The following is a 24674-nucleotide window of genomic DNA, read 5'->3' on the forward strand; positions in this document are numbered from 1 at the left end:
CGGATGAACAAACTGGAACAGACCACACTGTCGAAATAGTCCCTTGGTGGACTCCTTCTAGCAGTTGTGAGCTAGTCGGGACAGCTGGTATGCCGGCAAACATTGTCGGAGTGACGGCAGGGGCTTCTGCTGTCGCTGTTTCGTTCGACACAGTCCTAGATGTTGACGGTTGTTCAAACATTTTGAGTCTATCCAATAGATTTCCTAGCGATTCTACAGGAACTTCCACTTGTGGTGGATTAACTTCTGATGAAGGAAATAGAGTGACCCCGACTCCAAAATGGGTTGGAGTACTTGCTTGCGGATCCTCTGCAATTTCCTCTATCACAATCAAACCCGGTGGAAGAGGAAGAGCGTTAGGTCCGTAAAATATTTCTGGTGCCGAAGAAGGGGTTGAATCGACAGCGACAGTTGTTTGAGGAGCAAGACTCTCTGAACCGGTTACAAATGGAACTGGTTCAGTAGCACAAGTATTTGCCCCCAGACTAGGATCAGTGTTACTGTCCCTCTGTGGCTGTTGAACTTCTTCTATAGAGGTAGGGTTTCCAGAAATGTTTGGAGTAACCGGAATCTCAGATGTGGTTGGAACACTTGTTCTAACTTTGATAGGAGATTTTGAACCGGTTAAACGAGTTCGCTTTGTCCGTACTGTTTTCAATTCCGGAGACAAAGACGGTTGACTCGTAAGCGTCCGTGAACGATGGGGTTTCAATTGACTTTCTTCCACGATTTCAGATTACTCGATCAACCAAAATACAAAAGGGGAAAGTGTGTTTCCGAATTAAATGAACTTTTTTAGACGCTTTTAGACACAACTTGCTTTTTCACTTTTAAAGAGTCGAGAAAAAGCTAAAGATGATTCTAGTCTCCTTCGATGTTTTAACGAGCCCGAAGTGACAAATGCTCGAATGGACTTTTTCTATTATAGAGTCTGAAAAAGGCCAAAAGGAACTTCTCTGGAGTTCTAGGCAGAGGGTGTGCCAAACTTTTCGCAAAACCGCAGAATACTTTTTAGGGTACGGGTAGTCGATCTTCGTGAATGCTGTGTTCACTGCATTGCGATCAGTAGGGCGGCCGACATGGCTTCCTAAGGATAAAGGATATATGCCTATAGGGGTCTCCCAATATATACACGACGGTACGCGGGAGCACAATCCGTACTAGCGCTATCGTCCCTCAGGAGGAATCACCCACCTTCCACGAGATCGACAGTCACTAGGCTTAACAATGCCAAAACACGTCTCTAGCCTAGACCTCTATGTTGTGCGTTATGTTACAAAGCGTTGTTAAGTTCATTCAATTTATTTTAGCTTCATCTTTTTAAAGTTTGCCTTTCAAGGTTCACCACGAGATGTATGATACAAATTCCTAAATGCAGTCTAAAGATGATAAGCAAGCTTTTTATCTTTCCAACTTTGAAAATCCTAGATACTAAGGGAAAAGAAAGACACCATCTTTTCTCAAAGAGCAATCAGCACACTCTAATGCACTTTTCCTAAATCCAACATGCAAACTATCAAATGCAAAATGCACAATGCAGGTGTTTTTTTTCCGCTTTCTTAGTATTGATGCCTACAAAGAAAGCTTTTTGTACAACTTTGAATTTGCTTTTAAATGATCAATACAAACAAGTTCAGCTTTTTCGAAATCAGAGAAGATAGAAGAGATTACAACACTTAACGATTTTCGAAATAAAGACTTGTTTTGACACTTAAAAGAGACAAATTCAAACCAATAAGCAAAAGTAAATATATAATCAATCTGCAAACAGCCAATGAACTCTCTTCTAAGATCACAATCAATCAGATCTGAATCAAAGGCTACATGATGACTATTTTACTCATGCAAAGGAAAACTGTAAATGATGCCACAAACACATAAAAACACTCACAGTATTTTTGTACAAAAGGAGGCGGAATCTAAGCAAAGAAAAGGAGTTATCTGACTGGTATCTATGCTGGTTAAAGGCTGCAAAAAACAGAGATCAAAACAGGGCAACAGAGAGCAGAGAACCCCAGCTGCACAAGGCCAAACTGGTTCAGCGCAACCTCAACACTGAGGACTTGACATTCAGCGCAGGTAGCCTTCACGGGACCTGCGTTGAAATGCAGACTTCCTTCACAGCAGTTGTGCTGAAGGAGAAACTCTCGTTTCTCCTGGGTTCTGGGTCACAAATTGCTCAAAAATCAACAGTTTCAGGCCAAATCAGAAACACAAGCAAGGTATAATCAAAGGGATGCTTTGAAAGCTACTAATATCTATCACAAGGATCATCAAATCATTTGTCGATCCATTTTTTATATCATAGACAAGTCTAGCAATTGGATCAAAGCAGCAACTTTCTACTTTGCATCCGGGAAAGATGCAGTTCGACTGTTGCTGTCAAGTCTATGATGTAAACAAATGATAGAAACACAAACAAAATGACTATACAAATTTTCCCCAGCGGAGTCGCCAATTTGTTGTGGGGAAAAATGCCTATGTAGGACGATCCTATCCACCTAAGGTGTGATAGTGCCTTAGCAACAAATGAGTACAGCTACACTGGTTTCTTCCTTTATGAAATGGGAAAGAAGAGAGATCAATAGACTTACCGGTGTCTTCCGTTTGTCCCTCGATCCAATCTCCCTTCTCTTTGGGTGTTTACAGCTACTTGCCTTCTTGCTTATCCAGCCACAACTTCCTGCAAGATCACAAGAGAACAGCTACTTGCGACAAGAGAACAACTACTTGAGGCAAGAGAAGAACACTACACAAAGATAGATGTTCACATTCATAACTAGTTTAGGATTAGAAATAAACCAAATACACTAATACATTTATACATCAAAATACATCAGCATATAGGAGAAACCAAGATAGCTTTATTGATGAATAACAAGGTTCAGGAAGAGCTACAACCCAGAGGGCTCCAATCCAGCATCTCCTTCCCAGCAAATGGAATTCCTATCTTCAGCCCCTTCAAAGCATTAAGCACCCAATGACTCTAGTCTCAAACCAACAACATTTCTTTGCAATTATAAAATTCCAGCCTCTAGATCTCATGGAGGAGAGATCTATATATAGTTATTTTGGAGAGAGGATGAGTCAGCTTGAGATCTGACTAGTGTCCTCTCCCTCTCTCAGTTCTTGAGTCCACTTGGAGGTTCTTGCTTCCACTTGGAGATTTGGAACCTCTTACTCATCACCAGTCGAATTCCCTGAGGCAAGTGTCATTTTAGAAGCTTCCTGAGCATTGACACCTTGAGGAATGAGTCTGCCACTTGTCCAAACTTGCTCAGTGCAGGTAGCTAGTGTTGGAGTTGACATTCAACGCAGGTAGACAGTGGAGCCACTGACATTCAGCGCAGATGGTCAATGGAGCAGTTGACATGATCCTGAAATGACTTGTTTTTTGAGCAGTTTCAGGTGGAGAACTTTTGTGAATTGCTGTGGTTTGTTAGCCTTGTTCCTCTAGGGGTAGGAACAACATGTTTAGGGACTTTGGATCCCTTAGATTATGGACATTTCATGCTCAATGCTGTAAGGCAAAAAAATGTCTATAACACTACCATGAAATTTATAACAATCACTGCTATTGGATTTCAACTTGTTTCCAATAATCTACTTCAAAAAGTTCATTAATCTTGTCTCTCAAATCCTTTTTTGGATATTTTTTTCATCATGTATCCAAGACAAATGAAACATGCCCATAGACCCTCAAATCACATATAAGAGATTTTGATAATGAAATAAGATTCAAAAGAGAATCAAACCATTATGTTTGTATTCATCTTTCATTCTTATCACCAATCTTCTTTCATAATTAAATTTGGACCAATATTGACCCTAGAAATATATAATAACGATATAAAACATTATATTAACTTAAATTTTCTAAATAAAGGCCTTTTATGGGAACCTTTCAATATTATAATAGATTCTACCACCAACCACCAGTAATTGTTAAAGAAGTGACAAAATAATAGTAAATATAAAATAAAATAAAAAAATTAGACTTGCCACCAACCACCAGTAATTGTTAAAGAAGTGACAAAATAATAGTAAATATAAAATAAAATAAAAAAATTAGACTTGCCAATAAAAAGGAGATCAAACCCATGACCTCAGCTTTACATTCCTAGTCACTTACTAGATCTACTATATGTTGGGGCTTGTTAAGCTTTCTGCCCACCTTTATTTTAATTTTAGTACTATTGCTCCAATGGAGTCGAGGTTGTGTACCACCCTTGTATTCCATTAATTCCTACCAATGAGCCACTACTCTTCCCATTTAGCTCCAATAGATCATATCATATGGCTAACTCTATCGAGATTCCAAATGAGATTGTTGTAATACTTCCACCAACTGTAGCATTAGAAACAACTATTGCCAAAGGGTTTCAAATATAGGCACCAGTTATGCCATAACAATGAGTTATATTATCAATGTTCAAACAAAATCAGACCACCAAAATGAAGCAAGTATAATTCCACCAATAATCTGGAATGACAAACCTTACAGTGAATAAACACTTTGTAGAATTTTTTTTTTTTGGAAAAAGAACCAATACAAATACTTCGCACCTTAGAACAATTCGAATTCTATTCATAGACTTGGTTGATTCACACTTTTTGTTTGAATGATTGTGCTGGGAGATGAGAGTGGTCTGTATATATACATTTTTTTGGTGGTATCATCCACTATGGGTAAAACCCTGAGTGCTAGTGAAACTAGTTGTTGGCTTAAGGGGGACCTGAACTAGGTTCAGAGTTGTTTGCACCAACCAACAAAACCATAACTGCCGGCCCTTTCAGCAACAACCTGCACAGCGCAAGTTGTTGTCTCACCTGAAGTAGTATTGGGGGACTCTATAACAGGGTTTTTGCATCCAGGGACATGCGATAAGTGGTTCTTAAGCTCTTACAGCTAAGATCATCCTTCGTGCAGATCGGTAGTCTTCTATTGTCTGATATAGTAACTCAAGTAAAATGGCTTCTAGACCTTTGCGAAGGTCTACGATCAATCTTTGTGGACCGTAAATAGGAAAATTATCCACTTTCGTGCATTAATTAATAAACCTAAATCCGCCTTCACGTAAATCTATCCAATTCATCAGAGATCATAACAGAAATAACCCTTATCTTCATGAAAATAGTTAATTACTTAAGTCATGCACAAATAAGATAGAATCAATAGTTTCACATAGCGTTTATTCATTATTCCATAGAAAACATTTTATAAAGTGACAGAACATAACGTAAACAGAATCAACATTAATTCTCAGATTGCAAGAGAATTCTTCAAAATCAGTCTTTATTCATCTTCAACGTTTAGATTACAGACTCTTTCTCCCTATGCACTCAGCTGCAGGGGTTCATGCACTCAGTTGCGGACTTATCAAGGCCTCCTGTGCACCCAACTGTAGGAGCCTTCCCCTTTCGTATAAGTACAGGAAGTAGATCCTTCTTGCCTTAGCACCTATCCAAAACAATCTCTATCTTGCCTTCGCCACTATTAGTTACCTCTTAGACTCACTATGACTCAACTATATATAGCTTTCTTCAATACAATACCATGGTCCATGGACCATGGGTGAGTCTCAAAACTGACCTATTTACTTACCCAAACAAGGGGCTAAGACCCCTTTGACTCATATCTACCTACACGCTCTACATCCACATTCCATGGAGAATTTACATCTTTTACAAAAAATTATACAAAATTTGGGTTAACTAACCCCAAAACTAACCCTAGGGACCTTATCCCAATAGGACCCCAACATAAATATCATGACTCACCCTCGAGTCACTCAGTTGGCTCCTCGATCTTACTATGGAGACCACCTAACTTGACCTGTAATACTATAACTTTAGTAGCGCCCTATGCTGAGGCTTGCTACTCTTATTCTACTAACTTCTCCATTGTCGAGCCTTCCACTACTAGGTGCATTTTCCTCTGTGTCTTCTATAGCACTTTTAGCTTTTCCTGAAGTGATAGAGTAAGCTGGAAAGCTTCCTCTAGCCATGGTTGTAACCTAGTTTTAGAAGGACCTCTTCCCTCTGCAATTCTTTTGTTTGTGCTTGCAGTTGCTCCATCCTGTAACTTCGCGCGGTGTTGTGCTAGAACCAAAGTGTACACATTCACTTGGACCTCATCATACTTCCACTGTGTCTCTCTGACATCAGTGTTCAACCTCTGCAAATTCATATCCTCCTGCAAATTTTTCCATAATTCCATTGCTTGGTCGAACATCATTGCACATTCTGTGATTGCGATATCTAATGTGCTCATATTCTCCTTGATTGCTCCTCCATGTTTTTCCTGAACCTCTAGCGGAGCTGTTGGCTACAACTTCAACTACAGCTATGATATCTTCATTTGGAAATCAAAAGTAACCCTACCAACTTCATCCTTTGATGTGCATACCGTAGTAGCCAATTTCCTTTCTTTTTTCGCTGCTTCAGCATCCTCCTGGATGTTTAATTCTAGCACTCTCTTGTAGGCCTACTCTATCACTGTCTACAAGCTCTAACTTCATGTCTACATCTCCTCCTTTGCCTTCAGTGCCTGTGCTTTCTCTGCGAACATCTGTTCATTGTTGACTTTAAACTCACTTATGATTGTGAGGGAGCGCTGCTCTTTGATCCTCATCTCATCTGAAACCCCTTGATGCAACGCGTGGAGATTTCGAAGTGGCAACATGGCCAAATTCACTCGCATGTCCTTCACTGTATTAACCATAGCACAATCCTCATCTGACTCTATGTGAATGGACCCTTCTGGCAATGGTATGACTCCAAGGTCCAGAGTCTGTTCCAACTCTATGATTGTTCCACTTCCTTGTGTCAGACTCGCTTGCACCCCACTCACTTGCCCGACGCTCGCCTAGATCCTACCAGTCTAGATCTGCAACTCATGCAGTTCCTTTTGGAAGTTCCCCAGCATCTACAATATTGTTACTCAAACTACTACAACAACTCAGTTATTGTGTCTCCAACCTTTTCATTGATCTCATCAAGATTGACTTCTATAAGCACCATTGAGTCAATGCACATCTGCTTATCATACTTATGCTTTTTCGTTTCCCACCAGTCTGCTCCTATTCGCGCCTCTTCAAGGGGAAGGGAGTGCTCTGCTCCTCTCCACCGCCTCCTTCCTACCCTGAAAGTTCCTACTCATCTGTGTGCCGCGAAGCCAATCTTTCAACTTCCTCTATGTCCAGACATTCTTTCTCAACCTATTCCTTTGCAACACGCTCTCTTAGCGTGTTCCTACTCCGTAGCTATCTTAACAACAACTTGCTTCTTCTTCTGCTTAGCCAAAGCTCATGCGGCCTTTTGAGTTTCTTCCTTATGCTTATGCGCACTAGTCGACTATGCAACAGATCTCTCTACATCTTCTCTTGTACCTACACAAAGCTCCATGGGTTCATGCCACTCTATTGGCTAACTCCCCATGATCTCCTGCATGTCCATCTCAGATACCAAATATGGCAACTTATGGCATAGGTGCTTTCGGTCCTTTCTCACTCTAATTAACACATTATGGAAGACTTGAACTCGAAGGCTATCAATCGAACAAGTGTGGGGACAACCTTGGCCTCTGAATGATAACCATTCGAAGGTCCATCTCCTTCAAGATCCAAAAAAATTTCAATTCCTTGATCCTTTCCTGATCCTTTTTTGCCCACTGTGAAGCGAACCTCACTTCCTCAGATAAATCTTACGTCTGCGAGGGAAACTGACTGTCCTCCAGCAATATCCAAGCTACTAAAAGAATAGACAACAAAATCCACCATAGGGGAATGAATTTCTCTATTCCTAAGCTTCACGGTAGTTTGCAAGGAACTCCTTGCATAAATACTTTGCCTAATTGTATTGAAGTCCCTTCGTGCATTAGGCTACTAGTGATACTACTGACAGTGGAACTTTGTCCGTGCGACATTTCCTCATGATTTTTCCTGTAAGAATCTGGGCGGTGAATGCATGACCTGGTCTTGAATATAGCAGATAGAATATCTGTGCAACTTCTTAACACGCCCATATTCGGCCTTCATCTTATTTGCTAATTCTTTTTCGCCACTTTTCCCTCCAAACTCCTTGGCATGGTCCACTCCTTTGTAAGGCAGCTTCATTATCTAATGGATTAACATGTTGGTGATTAGGATGGGCTCCCCCAACGATAGACACCCATCATGTACCATCTTGAGGAGCTAACGCACTCACACCGTGTTGATAGTCGACCTATGAAAATGCGACACACAGAGCATGTGCAACAACCCCGCCTCCTCAACACCTCGGACACCTAATCATTAGGATTGGGTGAATAAGTAACTAATGTAAATAAATAATAAGAAATATGAAAAGACACTTGTAGATGAAGTGAACAGCCTCTCCCTCATATATATAATAAAGATCAACCTGAATGAATAAATGAATTATTTGAAGAGGAGTTACTACCTGGTCTGACATGTTATCAGAGCTAGCTCCCGAAATTAGCTTTTGTGTAACTCCTAGTGTAAGTTTCCTGCCTATATTCTGCCTGGTTTCCTAAAGCCTACTCTAGGCAGTGTCATATATGTTTTGAAATCTGCACCCTCTGCCATATGCGTTTTAAAATCTGGTGCAGTTGATGTTTCCGTTGTAGTGGTATATGAATTGACCTTGGCCTCCCTCCATACGCTGCTACTCTTTCCCCACCCACCATATGTTGTTTCTCCTGGTATCTTGATGTTCCTCCAACATATGCTATGTTGAGAGTGGGATATCAACCCACACCATATCGGACCAGAACCTTAATCTGTTGTAAACGCTAGTGTTTCAGGGCAGTGATCTACAACCACATCTCTGCTACTTTCACTCATTGTATCTATTTGCATAAGATGACCTGCTTTAGCTCTTATCTGAATACAGGGTGATCGACTTTCTGTTTCTGATCCAATTCGCTTGGCTACCTATCTTGAAGATTTTGAAGACCTTGATTGTCTTGATTTCCATCAATTTCAGGCTTCTTCCTGTGAATTTTTGTTGTAGAACAACTTGGGTGGCTATTCTTCATACTATTAAGAATCTCTTTAGAATATTGTTGATTTCGTGTGGAAGGACTTGATACTGGGGATAATGAACGAGGCATACCTGATTGTTGATCCTTGAGGGCTCTACTATTGCCCATAGTTGATCTCTTGGTGCTTGAACTTCCAGCGACATGTGCCACCCTTGGTCCATGCATCAATGTCAGTGCCACGCTCAAGTAATTCGTCCATCACCACGCTGAATGTATACCATCGGAAGCATAGTGTAGAGGTGTGGCTCCATGGAAATTTGAGCCCAATGTTGATGCATCCATCTACTTTGTAGACAACCTTTTGTTTTTCGCAAGCGATTGACTCTCGCTGCTTTTGCAATATGTTTTAATACATATTAGAATGTTGTTAGTGTATAATTCTATACTGTAAAGAACAAAAAAAAAACATGGTGCCAAACATTGAACTGCTAATCTGCACATAAAATGGAATTCAGTTAATGGTAGAGGATAATCAGAAAGTTGATAGGATAAATAGATCATTATTTGTTGTAGTGTTGGTCTGCCTAAATGTTGGTTGTGCTCCAAATGGATTGGAACTTGGTTGTTTGACATGATATTATTCATTTTTTTCCAAAAAAAGCATTAGAATATCCGTGCAGCTTGTTTCTTGGTTTTCATAAGAATTCAGAATATTTCTACTATAATGCATTTTTTTTCCATCAAAAGCAGAAGTATTTTTTTCACAGTATGCATTCAATCATATCTATTGTGGGAATAGTTCTCACTAGCAAGGAGAACTATCCTGAGTGGTCGCAGATGATAAAACACACCCTCATTTTCAATGAGTTGTGGAAAGGAGTGTGTATTGGAGATGAAGACAAAGAGCTAGAACAACCTACCTCAGACAAAGAGATCGCCATTTGGGAAAACAAGAACAATAGAGCCTATGCATTAATTGCAGCATCTATAAGTGAAGAGGTGAGTCACCATATTTCGCTGTTTTCAACTACTTTCGAAGCCTTACAAAAGCTGAAATAACTCTATGACTCACATTCTGCACTTGAAGTTCTTCAACTCACGATTAAACTCTTCACTCTTGAATTACAAAATAATGATCCTCTTGCTCTTGCATTTAAATTAAAATCTATAATGCATGATATCAAAGCCACTAAGGTTGAATTGGATATTCCTCTTATTGCTTTTCTCAAGGAACTTTATCCTACTTACTCCAATTATCTTGAGTCATTGCAAGCAAATGGAATCTCAAAGATATTACCTTTGACTCGCTTGTGAAAAAATTTGCCGAAAAAGAGAAAGCTTCTGGAAAGAAGACAGCCCCTGAATCTTCTGAAGAGGCTGTGTGCCTTTCTCATAAAGAAAAGAATCTTGCTCAAGATTCTTCCAGAGGAAGAGGTGGTCGAAGAGGAAGAGGAAGATATTTCAGAGGCAGGGGGGTCAGACACTCTTAAGGAGAAAAGGGAGATTTGCATTGCATACGCTGCAAAAGAAATGGATCACATGATGCCTCTACATGCAAATTACCTTGGGACAAAACTGAGCAGCAAAGAAACCAACCCAAAGGTAAAACTAATGACACAGATAAAGGTAAAGCACCTGAATCCACTCATTATGTTGTGGCACAATGTAATATCGGAGTAAATGAAGATTTATTTAATGCTTCACTTATTTCTTAGAAAAATGATTGGTTGCTTGATTTAGGAGAAACTTGCCACATGACTCATAGAAAAGTTTTTTTTGAAGAATTTACTGAAAATGTTGATGGAGTAGTATACTTTTCAGACCAATCAAAAATCAAGCCATCAGGGCTTGGCATAATCAGGATAAATTGCCTGGTTTTCCAGACTTCCTTCTGCATCATGTTCTATATCTCCCACAGCTGAAGAAAAACTTGTTGTTCTTGGTCCACATCTGCCAACAAGGTCACTCCATTCATATGTTTAATGCCAAGCTTGAGGTGAGAAAATCATCTGACCACTCACTTGTCATGAGGGGAATAGAAGAAGAAAGGCTTCTCAAGCTACAAGGTACCTCTGCTCGTGCACAAAATTTCTCATACAATTCTCATTATGAAGAAGTTACACTTCCATCAAGTTTATTATGGCATGCTAGATTTGGACATTTGAACTATGAAAACCTCCACTTGTTGAAGAAAAGTGGTGTTACTGGTTTTCCTACAATTCCTAGGAAACTTAAGTAATGTGATGCTTGCATTCTAGGAAAGCATAGAAAATAGTCTTTTCATGGTTCACATTCAAGAGAACATAGAAAAATTGAACTCATTCATTCAAATTTATGTGGTCCAATGCTTGTTCCTTCAACAAATGGAAATAAATATATGATGACATTTATTGATGACTACACTAGAATGTGTTGGGTTTACTTATTGAAGAACAAATCTGATGCTTTTCAAACATTCAAGAACTTTCATAAATGGATTGAAAATGATGCACAATCTCATATTGGCTCTATTCGCACTGATAATGGAAACGAATACACTTAAAATGAATTTGAAAACTATCTTCGCCAACATGGGATCAAACATCAAACAACTGTGCCTTATAATCCCCAACAGAATGATGTAGCTAAAAGAATGAATAGGACAATCTTAAATATGGTGCACTCCATGATGTTTTTCAAAAATGTAAAGTTGATGTTTTTGGCTGATGCAGTTCTATGTGTTGTATATATAAAGAATAGATGTCTATCTAATGCTATTAGAAACAAGACTCCATATGAAATGTGGTATGGGTAGGTTCCTTGGGTAAAGCATCTCAGGGTCTTTGGATTCACCTGTTATGCCTTGATACCAAATGTACATAGAAACAAACTTGGTGCAAGAAGTTGTAAGTGTATCTTCCTGGGGTGTTTAAACACCTCCAAAGCCTACCGTCTCTATGATGAAGTCAATAGAAAGTTTGTTGTATCAAGAGATGTAATCTTTCTTGAATCATCCAAAACTGACAATGTTGTTGAGCGGCAACTTGATCGCTTGGATAGATTTTCAAATGCAAAATCATTTCAAGAATTTGATAATCAGATTCCACATCTTGAAGGGGGGATTCCCATACTAGATCAACATGTGGAATCTTCTTCTAAATAACTCTCTCCCCCGCATGAAACTCCAACAATGGATGATGCTTTAAGTGATGTGATTGATAGAATTGGGAGACTTAATCTTCATTCAGTCCCAATTCAATCAATGGAGCAGCCTAGAACATCTGAGAAAGGTCCCCCAAAGTGGTTGATAAAGAAACTTGAATGTGTTCATCCTGATGAGGTTGGAAAGACAGGAACTAGAAATTCAAACTGGCAAAATGGAGGTGATGTAGTTAACTCTGATTCACTTGTTGATATGGATGTTTCTTATGATTGTGAATTGAATTTGTCTATAGATTTCGAACCAACTTCCTTCAAAGACGCTGCTTCTCATGATGAATGGAAAGAAGCGATGCAAAAAGAGTATGATTCCCTGATAAAGAATGGCACTTGGAAGCCGGTTGATCCTCCGTCTACAAAAACAAACATAAAGATGATGGCTCACTTGACAAGCACAAAGCCAGGCTTGTGGCAAAAGGTTTTTCACAGAAGGAAGGGGTTTATTATGAGGATACTTTTTCCCCCACAACAAAATGGGCTACCATTCGGACACTCTTTGCCCTAGCAGCTCAAAATGGTTGGAAAGTCCATCAAATGGATGTAAAAAATGCTTTCTTGAATAGAGATCTAAAAGAGAATGTTTTTATGTCCCACCCTCAAGGATTTTTTGTGAAAAGACATGAACATAAAGTATGCAAACTTGTGAAATCCTTGTATGGCCTCAAACAAGCACCGCGAGCCTGGTATGAAAAACTAACTGAGCATCTTCTGAAACTCAATTTCAAACATTATGATCTTGATGATGCAACTTTATTTGTCAAGAAAGTTGGCAAAATAGTTTTATATCTTGTGGTATATGTAGATGATCTTTTGATGACAGGGAACAATGAAAGCTACATTGCATCCATAAAGAAGGAATTGAAGAAAGGTTTTGCAATGATTGATTTGGGCTATGTTAATTACTATCATGGTATTGAAGTAACTCAACATCCGAAGTCCATATCCCTTTCCCAAAAGAAGTACATTGGAGATCTATTGAACAAGTTTGGCATGACAAAATGAAATCCTCTTACTACTCCAATGGAACAAAAATTAAACCTCACATCCATTGAACGAAAGGAATTTGAGGATGCAACAAAGTATAGACAGCTTGTAGGAAGTCTCAACTACCTAACTACTACCAGACTAGACATTTCGTTTGCTGTTGGAATCCTCTCCAAGTTTATGCAAAAGCCTTGTGAGGGACATTGGTCTATTGCAAAAAGAGTTCTAAGGTACTTGAAGGGAACTCAAGACTTTGGAATCAAGTATACATAGGTGGACGACTTCAGCTTGATTGGATACTCTGATTTAGACTTCAATGGAGAAAAAGAACCTTGGGTATCTACTTCAGGTTATGCTATGAGTCTTGGATCAGGAGCTATCTCCTAGAGATCACGCAAACAATCAGTTCTAGCAGACTTCACAACAGAAGAAGAATATGTGGCAGCAGCTGAGGAAACAAAAGAAATTGTGTGGCTCAGGAAAATTCTTGAAGATTTGTAGGTAAAATAAGAACAATTGACTCCACTCATGATTGACAATACCTCGGCAATAAAGTTGGCCAAGAACCCAAAGTTCCATGATCAAACAAAGCACATCAATACTAAATATCATCTAATTCAACATCATGTTGAGGCCAAAACAATCCATCTCCACCATTGTTCCACTAATGAGAAAATTGCAGACATCTTCACCAAAGCGCTTGGAAGAGAAAAGCTTGAACGATTCAGAATGATGCTTGGGCTCACCAACGTCCCTTCAGATTAAAGGGAGGAATGTTGACACCTAATCATCAGGATTGGGTGAATAAGTAACTAATATAAATAAATAATAATAATTATGAATAGACACCGGGAGATGAAGTGAACAGTCTCTCCCTCATGTATATAATAAAGATCAACTTGAATGAATAAATGAATTGATTTGAAGAGGAGTTATTGCCTGGTCTTAGAGGTTCCAACCGTGTAACCCCAGTCTCTTCAGATTATATCTCTGTCATATATTTGTTGGTCACCAAATGTGGGAACCTCTTGTGGTTCATGAGGTCGCAATCCTCCATTTGTAGCACTCGAATGCACGCTAGTGTTGTGACTTCAAATTCCACCTATTCATGCAACATGGGATGTCGAAACCGTAAATTTCCTAGAATCTGAGTCCTTGGTAACTTTGGTTTTTCCCTTCCACTAAAAGATATATGCATGGAGTCGTGAGATAGGCTTGACTTCTTTGGCATCTAATTCGTCTACACCTTGGTATTCTTCCTTCTCCAAATCAACCACTTTCTCTGGCTTTTTATCTTTCTTCTCCTTCTGTCACGGCTCTAGGTTCTTCCTCGACGACTGTCTCACTAGCATCAACTTCTTCTATTCTTCTTTGGCAGCATGTTTCTTTAGCCTAGCCGACCTCGTCATTGTAGGCATAGGGGTTGTAGCTTCCATACTTGAGGTCTCAGGACCCCATGCATAAAAAATGACAGCTTTAGAGCTTACGAATTCTGTAGGGTTTGTAGCAGTCATTAATTCTATGAACATCTCTCAAGCTTTTGTGGAATAATTTTCAAATGAGGGGCATGTTATGAATTTCTCCTATAATTGATGACTCATAGCTTCAAACAGCAAAGTGCTCAAACAACTCTTAGAATGGAAAGTGTTCTTCGGCGGACCAAAAGGCTCAATTTATAGAAGGTTTTGAATTCAAATCCGACCATTCCCCCCAAATTCGGATCATAAATGCATCTTTGGCAGCAGATCTCCAAAGATATTCATCGTAAATAGCGCTTACCCATTCCTCTTAACTAATTTTTGGCCATCAAATTATGAATAGTAACTCCAACAACTACTTTTGGACCCATCTGCATGGCATAGCTCATCCAGCGTAGCTTCGCCTGTCAACTCCTGTCATCCATCCCATAGCCCCACTGCCACATTCTTCACTTAGTCGAGTAGCATAGTTTATAGTTTCATAATCCCTTGTAGTTACGTAGGTTACTAAGTTTATCCCTCTTCCATATAGTCATTGCGCAAGGGTGGGATCCCCTGTGTATAGCTTCAGCCTACTTCCGTTCACTTTTCCAGGGAATGGTTCCCCATTCACCTTTGCGCACTGAACTATGCCACTATTCGTGATCTCCTTAATAACATATGGCCCCAACCATTTGAAACTTTCTTGGAAATTTCATGAACTTGTTGTCATACAACAACACTAAATCATCCACCTTGAATGTGCACAACTTAATATGTCAATTATGTCATGCCTTCTCGCACTCCTTTTGCACTTGTTGGTGAAATCCCATGAGGAAATAGTCTTCTTCTCCACGATTTGTGCAAGTCGTTCCTCCAAGGTCTCGTGATCTGCCATCTTTGTCAATGTTGTAATATGTAAACTTGGCACAATATATTCCATAGGCATTACTGCTTCAATTCCATTGACCAACTTAAATGGTGTTTGGCCTATCAACTTCTTGTAGTTGTCCCATAAGCCCATAACACAGTAGGTACACACATGTCCCAGTAATTCCTCTGCTCGTTGCATACCTTCATCAATGCATGCTCCAAAATCTTGTTAAAAGCTTCCATCATACCATTTGCCTATGGGTAATAGGACATGCTGTTCTGATGCTAAATGTGGAATTCTTCCAGCATCGCGCTGATCGTTTCATTCAAAAAATGTATACCCCTATCACTCATGAAAATATTAGGGCATCCAAACCTCATTAAGACATATTCAAACAAAAAATTTGTAGCAATGGTCACTGTACAATCCTTCATTAGCTACACTTCTACCCACCTGGTTAAGTACTCTATTGCAGTAATGATGTACCATGCACCCGTCTTCTTTCCTGGTGTTTTGATTGGACCTATAAAGTCAATAGCCTATTTATCAAATACTTTCAATGAAACTTGAGGATTTAGAGGTAATACATCCCTTCGTGAATGCTTCCTCGTCCTTTGGCAAGCATCGCATGCCTTGCAGTATGCCTTAGAATCCTTGGGTAACGTTGGCAACCATAACCCAAAGCGCAAAATCTTTTGTGCAGTTGCTTTCCCTGCATAGTGACCTCCTGCCATTGATCCATGGGCTTCATATAAGATCCTAGCACATTCAAACTCTTGAACATAGCTTCACAGTATCTAATCCATTCCATCTTATACAAATGACCTGCAATCATTAAAAAAGCTGTAATGCGAACTACTAAATCCTTCTTTTCTAGGTAAAGTAACCTTTTGAAGGTATGCTTGTTGTTAAAAATTGAATGATATTAGAAAAATGATCATCTGCAATGCGCACCACAAAGAGTTGTGTGTCCTATAGTCCTTCCTCCAAACTACTTGGTTCCTCACCTATTCAAATCCTTCATAGATGGTCTGGACCTGCATTCAGCCTTCCAAGCTTCATAATTACTTCAAAGTCATATTCCTAGAACAATAGTAACCATCGGCATATCTCCCCCCCCAACACAGGCTTATTGACCAGGTACTTCAGTGCGGAGTGATTTGTATACATTTTAAAGTGTCCACCCAACAGTTAATGCCTAAAATTCTACAACACGTAGACCATCGCAAGCCCTTTGTGCTCTGTAGATATTTGATGACCAATCTCTCCCTCACCTACCTGTGTTAATACTGCTCCTAGCGCAATGCAAGAGACATCTACATGCACATGGAACTCCTTCTTCCATTCAAGAAATACCAAAATAGGCATTGTCACCATTTTCTCCTTCAAGACATCTAAACGACACTGATAGTCTTTGTTGAGTCTTGAAAATGTCATTCATTTCCATTACACTTTCACTATTATTTCCATTATATCACCTCCATTTCACCTCCATTTCACTACTATGTCACTACATTCATCCCACTTTCATTATCATTGGGCCACATTTATGTTTTTCCAAACTTTATTAATTCTAAGCCTTTTTAAGTGAATTTGTGGTTAAAAATTAGAAAATAATGTGCATATGCTTATACCTAACAAATGGGTTGATATTGTTGACATGTGTAGGTCAAAAGGAGGCTTCTAGAAGACCTTTATGTGGCACTCTAAGGCCAAATTCGAATTTGAGTGGAAAGAATCATGGGATCATGAGGATATGTGTCACATCTCCTAATTGTATTGAAAATCTAAGAAGACATGTGTCTTATCAGTTCCTATTTTTATTAGGACTCTAGAGGTAGAGGGAGAGATTCATGGACTCTCATTAATGAGATGGCTTCTCATCTTTTTGTATAAATAGGAAATCTCCCTCCTTCATTTTTTAGCTTGTTAGTCTTAGCTTAGCTTAGCTTATAGTTCTTTAACTTGGAGTTTGTAGTTCTTCCTTGATGGCTTTGGAAAGCTTTGGAGTGCTTTGTTGTACTTTGTAATTTTGAAGAATTTGAATAAAGCTTTGATGTTCTCAACATGGAAGGAGATGTGAAGTAGATGTCATGGAGCATATTAGAATGTAAGGTAGAGTAGATTTTATTTTGTAATTTTGTTTTGATTTCATTCATGTATGTCATTTTATTTCTTTCAAGTTTGATAGTTTAGATTTTCCATTCATGCAATTTTAATTCGTGCAAGTGTGTTCAACTGGTTGATTGTAGATTACTTTTTCTTTACATGTTTTTGCATCAAATAGTGACATGAGATTTTCATCTCTGCTGAACTTTTTCTTAAGCTTTTCAATTTCAATTATGTTTTGATTTCAGTGTTATTTATTTGCTGTTGTTAGTTAGTTTAGATATAAAATTCTTCATGTCATTTGACGTTATCTCCAGAGCCATGGCTTAACCCCGAAAAGCTACTTGGCGAGCTATCAGATTATGAGTGAAGTGATTTGATTTTACTTTCATCTCTATAATTAGATATCAGGTTCTTCATGTTATTGATGTTATCACTAGAGCCATGGCATAACCCCGAAATGCTACTTGGCGAGCTATCAGATTATAAGTGAAGTGACTTGATTTTACTTTCATTTTCAAGTAGGTAATTTAGATACTAGGTTCTTCATGTTATTGGTGTTATCTCTAGAGCCATGGCTTAAACCCGAAAAGCTACTTGGCAAGGTATTGGATTATCAGTGAAGTGACTTGATTTTACTTTCATTTTCAAGTAGCTAATTTAGATATCAATTCTTCAAGTTATTGACGTTATCTCCGAAGCCATGGCTTAACCCGGAAAAGCTACCTGGCGAGCTATAGGATTATAAGTGAAGTAAATTGATCTTACTTTCATTAGTTTGCAATTTTTGGTTTGTTCGAGTGCAATAGTTTAGATTTTATTTCTGTAATTAGATAGGCAGCAGAGACATTGATTTCATGGTCAATATTTCATCTTTTGTTTGATTTAAATAGCTGCATATTTACACTTTTGTTCAAGTATTGATTTTATCAATAGCATGTTTTGAGATCTTTTGAAGTGCTAAGTTTTGGAAGTTATTATAAGGGACATAAACCTTGTCTTGAAATCTACATCCATACTTGATCTTTAAAAGTATTCTTAAGACCTTAGAATAGGATTTCCATTTGCATTAAACACTTTAGGCAACCAACAAGAACAAAACCCCAAAAACAACATAAACTATAAAACAATGAAGTAAGAAAAAGGTTAAATAATCACATATGGTGCACCACACTTCATCAGTTTACGATACCCCGATTGATAATTTATGTAGAGCAAGTTAAGACATTAAATTGACTAGACATTTTGGCACCGTTTCCGAGGAAGTGTAATTAGGAGACCTTATCTCTTACATCTAATTTTTTTTTAATAATTCTTGAGTATGCTCTCCTCCTGCAGTTTGTGTGATCTAGAGGATCAAAAGAAGAATTGTTATAAAAGAAAAATAATAATGAATAATTCTTCAGTATGCTCTCCTCCTGCACTTTGTGTGATCTAGAAGATCAGAAAAAGAATTGTTATGTTAAAAAAAAAAAAAAGGAGTAGACAAAATAAAACTTCATCATTTCAATTGATTCAATAAAAAATAAATAAATAAATAAATAATAATAATAATAATAATAATAATGAAACCCAACTTCTTTGATAGGTTCAGCTGTCCAAGATTGACTGGTTATAATTTCTTATGGTCCTCAAAACACTCTGTCCTGTTTTAATAAGATTTTGCAACTTAGTTGCGGAATGCAGCCTGATTCCGCAGCTAACGGTGAATTCTACAACTAATTTCAAGGTTTAGCAGGTTACAGGCATCCAATGAAGAAACTAACCACATGAGCATCTCTGGAATTGTCCCGACATGGATCCTATCCTAGTCACCCAGCCCAGATTGATAAAAAATCAACTTAAGACCTCAATCAAAGTCTTGCTTTAGTATATTTTACCTTAAACTCTGTGCTGCCTAAAATTGAAAATCATTAATCATTCTTATAAAATTTCACAATTTCGAAGAATAAAAAAAGAGAAAACAATCTATGGCTATCTTCAATCCTAGCTTTCATTGTCACCTTAATAGAAATCTGCATCCCTGTTCAAGCTTTGGCCTTAAAACAAACCTGCAAAAACATTTAAAAAAAAAAACCTGCAATAGCCTCCTCTAGATGTTTGCATGACTCTCAGCAGTAGCAGCCCAGGCAGGGAGTTGCTACTGATATTAGGGAAGATGCAGGACCTTTATGCTGCAACAATTGTTTCTGTTGTTTATTCTGATCTTAATCCAGTCATCGATGAAGCAACAGAGGCTATTTCTCTGTGCTAAAAATTGAAAAACAAATCCAACAGCCTCATGCGCATCATAATCAACGATAGTTGAACATCACATGATTTGAAATGAGATAGAGAAGCAGTAGTGCTTATCATCCATCTTCTCCTCAATACACAACATGATGTGTGTATTGTTCTTTTATCTCTGTGCATTCGTTTTTTTTTTTTTTGACCGTCAGTATAATCAATTTGTGGACCGTTCACGCCCTCTCCGTGAAGGTGGATCACCATTAGTGACAAGCACAACTAAGGCAATTACGTAGAAAATCAAACCAGAAGGCCGAATACAACAATTCATAAAAATGCAGAACAGTAAAAATGTTAATTCAGGAAAAACGCAAAACACTAAAAAATGTCAAACTTCAACTACATGATCTAGCCAAACAGAGGTGAATTTGGAAAAATGAAAACTGGGTTTTTTTCGACAGTAGGGTCAGTTAGATAACCCAAAAATCATTTTAAGAAATTCGTGGCAGTTTGAGAGAATTTCTTGGTTCTCTGAAGCCTCTTTTTGCCTGTCGCGTGAAGAAAAACGGATTTTAATTAATGAACAGGCTGTGATTTAATTCGGCAAGGGAATTCTGATTTAGGAATCAACTATGTGCTAGCATCTAACCTTACTCCACCACATCTCCTGCCCTTAATTCCTCCCATCTTTAATAAGCTTGCACTTGACTCTCACACCTATTTAGAGACGTATCCCAATTGAACACGATGCTTCTCCATTGCACCCATTTAATGACTATTCCTATGTTCTTTCGTTCTTGTAGGTTACCTGGAATTGTACTCACTAAAACAGTGGCACAGGAGTTGGTACTCGTGGACCTTGTCTTCATTGACAAGTTCTGTGTACATGTTTGATTTTATTGTGACGTGCCTGACAATCTAACTATACTTTCAGCCAAAACTCTGCAATGAAACGATCTCTGTCAACTCGTAATCCCATGAAAAACACTAATCAAACTCATGACTATTTTCCACTTCATCTTTATCAAACTGTACTTACAACTAGGTTGGATTATATGCTTTGGTTTCACCTCACCGAGATTGTTCCAACCATTAAAGCTCCTGAGCAGCGAGTATTTGACATCATAATAAATGACAAAAATATACTTCAGATATCCTTAAGGATGTGGGGAGCTTTGCTGCAGTTTGGTGGTAGTATACTGTAAGAAATTTGAACAAATCAACAGTTAGTATACAGCTGAATCCAATTTCTAGAATTCCTTTAATCAGTAGTCTTGAGACTATATTTTAGCTATGGAATGCAGCCTGATTCTGTAGCTAACTGGCAATTCCGCAGCCATTTTTATACTTCTATAGGTTATAGGTGTCAAGAGATGAAAAAAACCACATGGGTAGATGGAAAAATGTTAGTACATGGATGGTGTCCTATTCATTCCATCCAAGTCGATGAAAAAGACCCCGGTCGAAGGGAAGTCAGGGTGTGTGTTATCACTAAGTCGCCACATGTCAAGAAAAAAAATTGGAATCAATGAAATGAATAAGTTATTTTCTCACTTTTCTGGAGGTATTGATTAATTTTGGATTGATGATGAAATATGAATGGCTAAATTTTTATTCAAGATTTTTAGCTACAGAAACTATGCACATTCCGCAGCCAAAGTCCAATTCTGCAGCTAAACATCAATTTGCAGCTGAAAAGCCTCATTGTTAAAATCAACCTAACTTTCTCATACAAAATCAAATTTTGATGATTCTAGTATCATTGGAAAGATCTCAACAAGATCTACACAATGAGAAATCCATCATTAGAGTTTGAAATGGTAAATAATGAAATAAATTGCTGAAAAGAAGCAACATTCAACTTGGAGTACCAATTCCAAAGCATGTATAAATTCTTTTGATTTTTCCTATGAGAACTTGTTTCATTAATACAAATTCTTAGTTTTGTGTGTAAATATCATAACTAAAGAGATTGATCACCCCTCTCCTTTGATAATCTTACATTTCATTGCAGAGGAAGTATTAGTTTTTTTTGCAAGTTTCAGGAGGAAGGACAAATGACTACAAGAGAATGGTGTCTCTCTGAGAGACCAATTTGTTTCATAAGAGGATGATCAACAACAAAGAGGAAATATGTTGATGCAAAACCAGATCCAAACACTTGAAAAAATTTCAGATACTGTTGTCTCCATCACATCCATACCTCATAATAGACCATTAACCTCATTTCACTTCATATTTTCTATTTACATTCACATACACTTTCCATTTCTTTTTGTCCATTCATATCCCACAAATAAAAGCAAGAGGCTCATTCACATGCTTATTGCCCATTACCATTTCTGCTCTCCACTTCCATCTTCCATTTTCATCTTCCATTTTCTATCATTTTCATTTCGCAAATAAGCCCTACTTCAATGTAAATTATTGAGTCCATAGTCCTTTGAGTCTAAGTTCCTTGCAAAGACACCTTGAGGCTTGCATGCCTTAATGGCAAGTTCTCATGCTAACAAACAATGGGAATATATTAATGTCCCTTCTTCATCAGATCTTCTAGGTGACTCGACATCAGCAAAACTATTCGTACCTAGCAAGATATGTTTAGGCATCTTGACTCTCATTGTCATCAATGGTGAGAGTTCTCGTGTTGACTAGTGGCATTCATTAATGGCCACTAAGTCAACAATTTCCTGCTATGTTTGGCATCAATTTTTTTTTTTTTTCACATAGTAGGAATTGTGCCAATGAATTTGGAAGACATGAAGACTATTATTTTCAACATTTTTGCACAGATTCAACAAGTTTTAGTAGAAGCAATATAAAGTCATCTTGACTCTTTATCCATGACTCTTATTATTTAGCCATTTGAAGAAGAATATGACCAGAATTTTGCAGCCACCACACATACAACTCATCCATTCCAAAGGGTAATTTAAGGTACGTCATTTTCTAACTTTTGACCATGGAATTCCATAAACAGCTAGAATAATAATTGTTGGAAAAACATTTCTCTTCCTCATTTCATAAAATTGCCAATACCATCAGTTGTGGAGGGGGGATATATTCATCTTCATATCTTTCCATTGTCTATATCATACTCAGGAGCCCACATACTTCCAACATATATTAACTATTACATTGTTATTATGAGCATACAATGGCTTTTCAAAAAGTGCTTAAAGGATAAATTGGATACAAACAAAATCATGGTTGTCACACAAGAACCAACCATCATACAATCCAATAAAGATATACTTTGTAACAATAATCAAAATATCATTATGCAAAGTTCAAAGATCAAAATAGAATGCAAAAAAAGAAAAATGGTTGTAACACAAGAACCAACCATGTTGTTATTCAAGTAAAACACTTTGCAGAAATATGAAGTTCTCAAATGATATCATGCAAAGTTAAGCCAAAGCTCAAGGATCAAAAGAGTTAATGTAATATATATTGCATGAGGACATGCAATAACATCAGTTGGGGGGTATATTGAGTCTTGAAAATTTCATTCATTTCCATTACACTTTCACTATTATGTCCATTATATCACCTCCATTTCACCTCCATTTCACTAATATGTCACTACATTCATCCCACTTTCATTATCATTCGGCCACATTTATGTTTTTCCAAACTTTATTAATTCTAAGCCTTTTTAAGTGAATTTGTGGTTAAAAATTAGAAAATAATGTGCATATGCATATACCTAACAAATGGGTTAAGATTGTTGATATGTGTAGGTCAAAAGGAGGCTTCTAGAAGACCTTTATGTGGCACTCTAAGGCCAAATTCGAATTTGAGTGGAAAGAATCATGGGATCATGAAGATATGTGTCACATCTCCTAATTGTATTGAAACTCTAAGAAGACATGTGTCTTATCAGTTCCTATTTTGATTAGGACTCTAGAGGTAGAGGGAGAGATTCATGGACTCTCATTAATGAGATGGCTTCTCATCTTTTTGTATAAATAGGAGATCTCTCTCCTTCGTTTGTTAGCTTGTTAGTCTTAGCTTAGCTTGGCTTATAGTTCTTTAACTTGGAGTTTGTAGTTCTTCCTTGATGGCTTTGGAAAGCTTTGGAGAGCTTTGTTGTAGTTTGTAATTTTGAAGAATTTGAATAAAGCTTTGGTGTTCTCAACATGGAAGGAGATGTGAAGTAGATGTCATCGAGCATATTAGAATGTAAGGTAGAGTAGATTTTATTTTGTAATTTTGCTTTGATTTCATTCATGTATGTCATTTTATTTCTTTCAAGTTTGATAGTTTAGATTTTCCATTCATGCAATTTTAATTCATGCAAGTATGTTCAACCGGTAGATTGTAGATTAGTTTTTATTTACATGTTTTTGCATCAAATAGTGACATGAGATTTGCCTTTCTGCTGAACTTTCTCTTAAGCTTTTCAATTTCAATTATGCTTTGATTTCAGTTTTATTTATTTGCTGTTGTTAGTTAGTTTAGATATCAAATTCTTCATGTCATTTGACGTTATCTCCAGAGCCATGGCTTAACCTCGAAAAGCTACTTGGTGAGCTATCGGATTATGAGTGAAGTGATTTGATTTTACTTTCATCTCTGCGATTGGACATCAGGTTCTTCATGTTATTGGACGTTATCTGCAGAGCCATGGCTTAACCCTGAAAAGCTACCTGGCAAGCTATCGGATTATAAGTGAAGTGACTTGATTTTACTTTCATTTGCAAGTAGGTAATTTATATACCAGGTTCTTCATGTTATTGACGTTATCTCCAGAGCCATGGCTTAACCTAGAAAAGCTACTTGGCGAGCTATCAGATTATAAGTGAAGTAAATTGATCTTACTTTCATTAGTCTCCAA

At 37.8% G+C, this 24674-nt stretch overlaps 1 protein-coding gene across 1 annotated transcript in view; it reads left to right on the forward strand.

The window, feature by feature from the left end:
• The window catches only part of LOC149230226 (transcription factor bHLH118-like), a 117358-nt gene extending 99793 nt beyond the window's left edge, over positions 1-17565 (forward strand). The window contains exon 4 of the mRNA XM_089376015.1: positions 17168-17565. The gene's annotated coding sequence lies outside the window, so the exon portion shown is untranslated. The remainder of the gene's footprint in view (positions 1-17167) is intronic.
• Positions 17566-24674: the final 7109 nt, after the last annotated feature.

The sequence above is a fragment of the Pinus tabuliformis genome, chromosome J (assembly GCF_031772625.1).
Source record: "Pinus tabuliformis cultivar Carrire ecotype Pingquan chromosome J, CPIR1, whole genome shotgun sequence".
Taxonomy (NCBI): Eukaryota; Viridiplantae; Streptophyta; class Pinopsida; order Pinales; family Pinaceae; genus Pinus; species Pinus tabuliformis.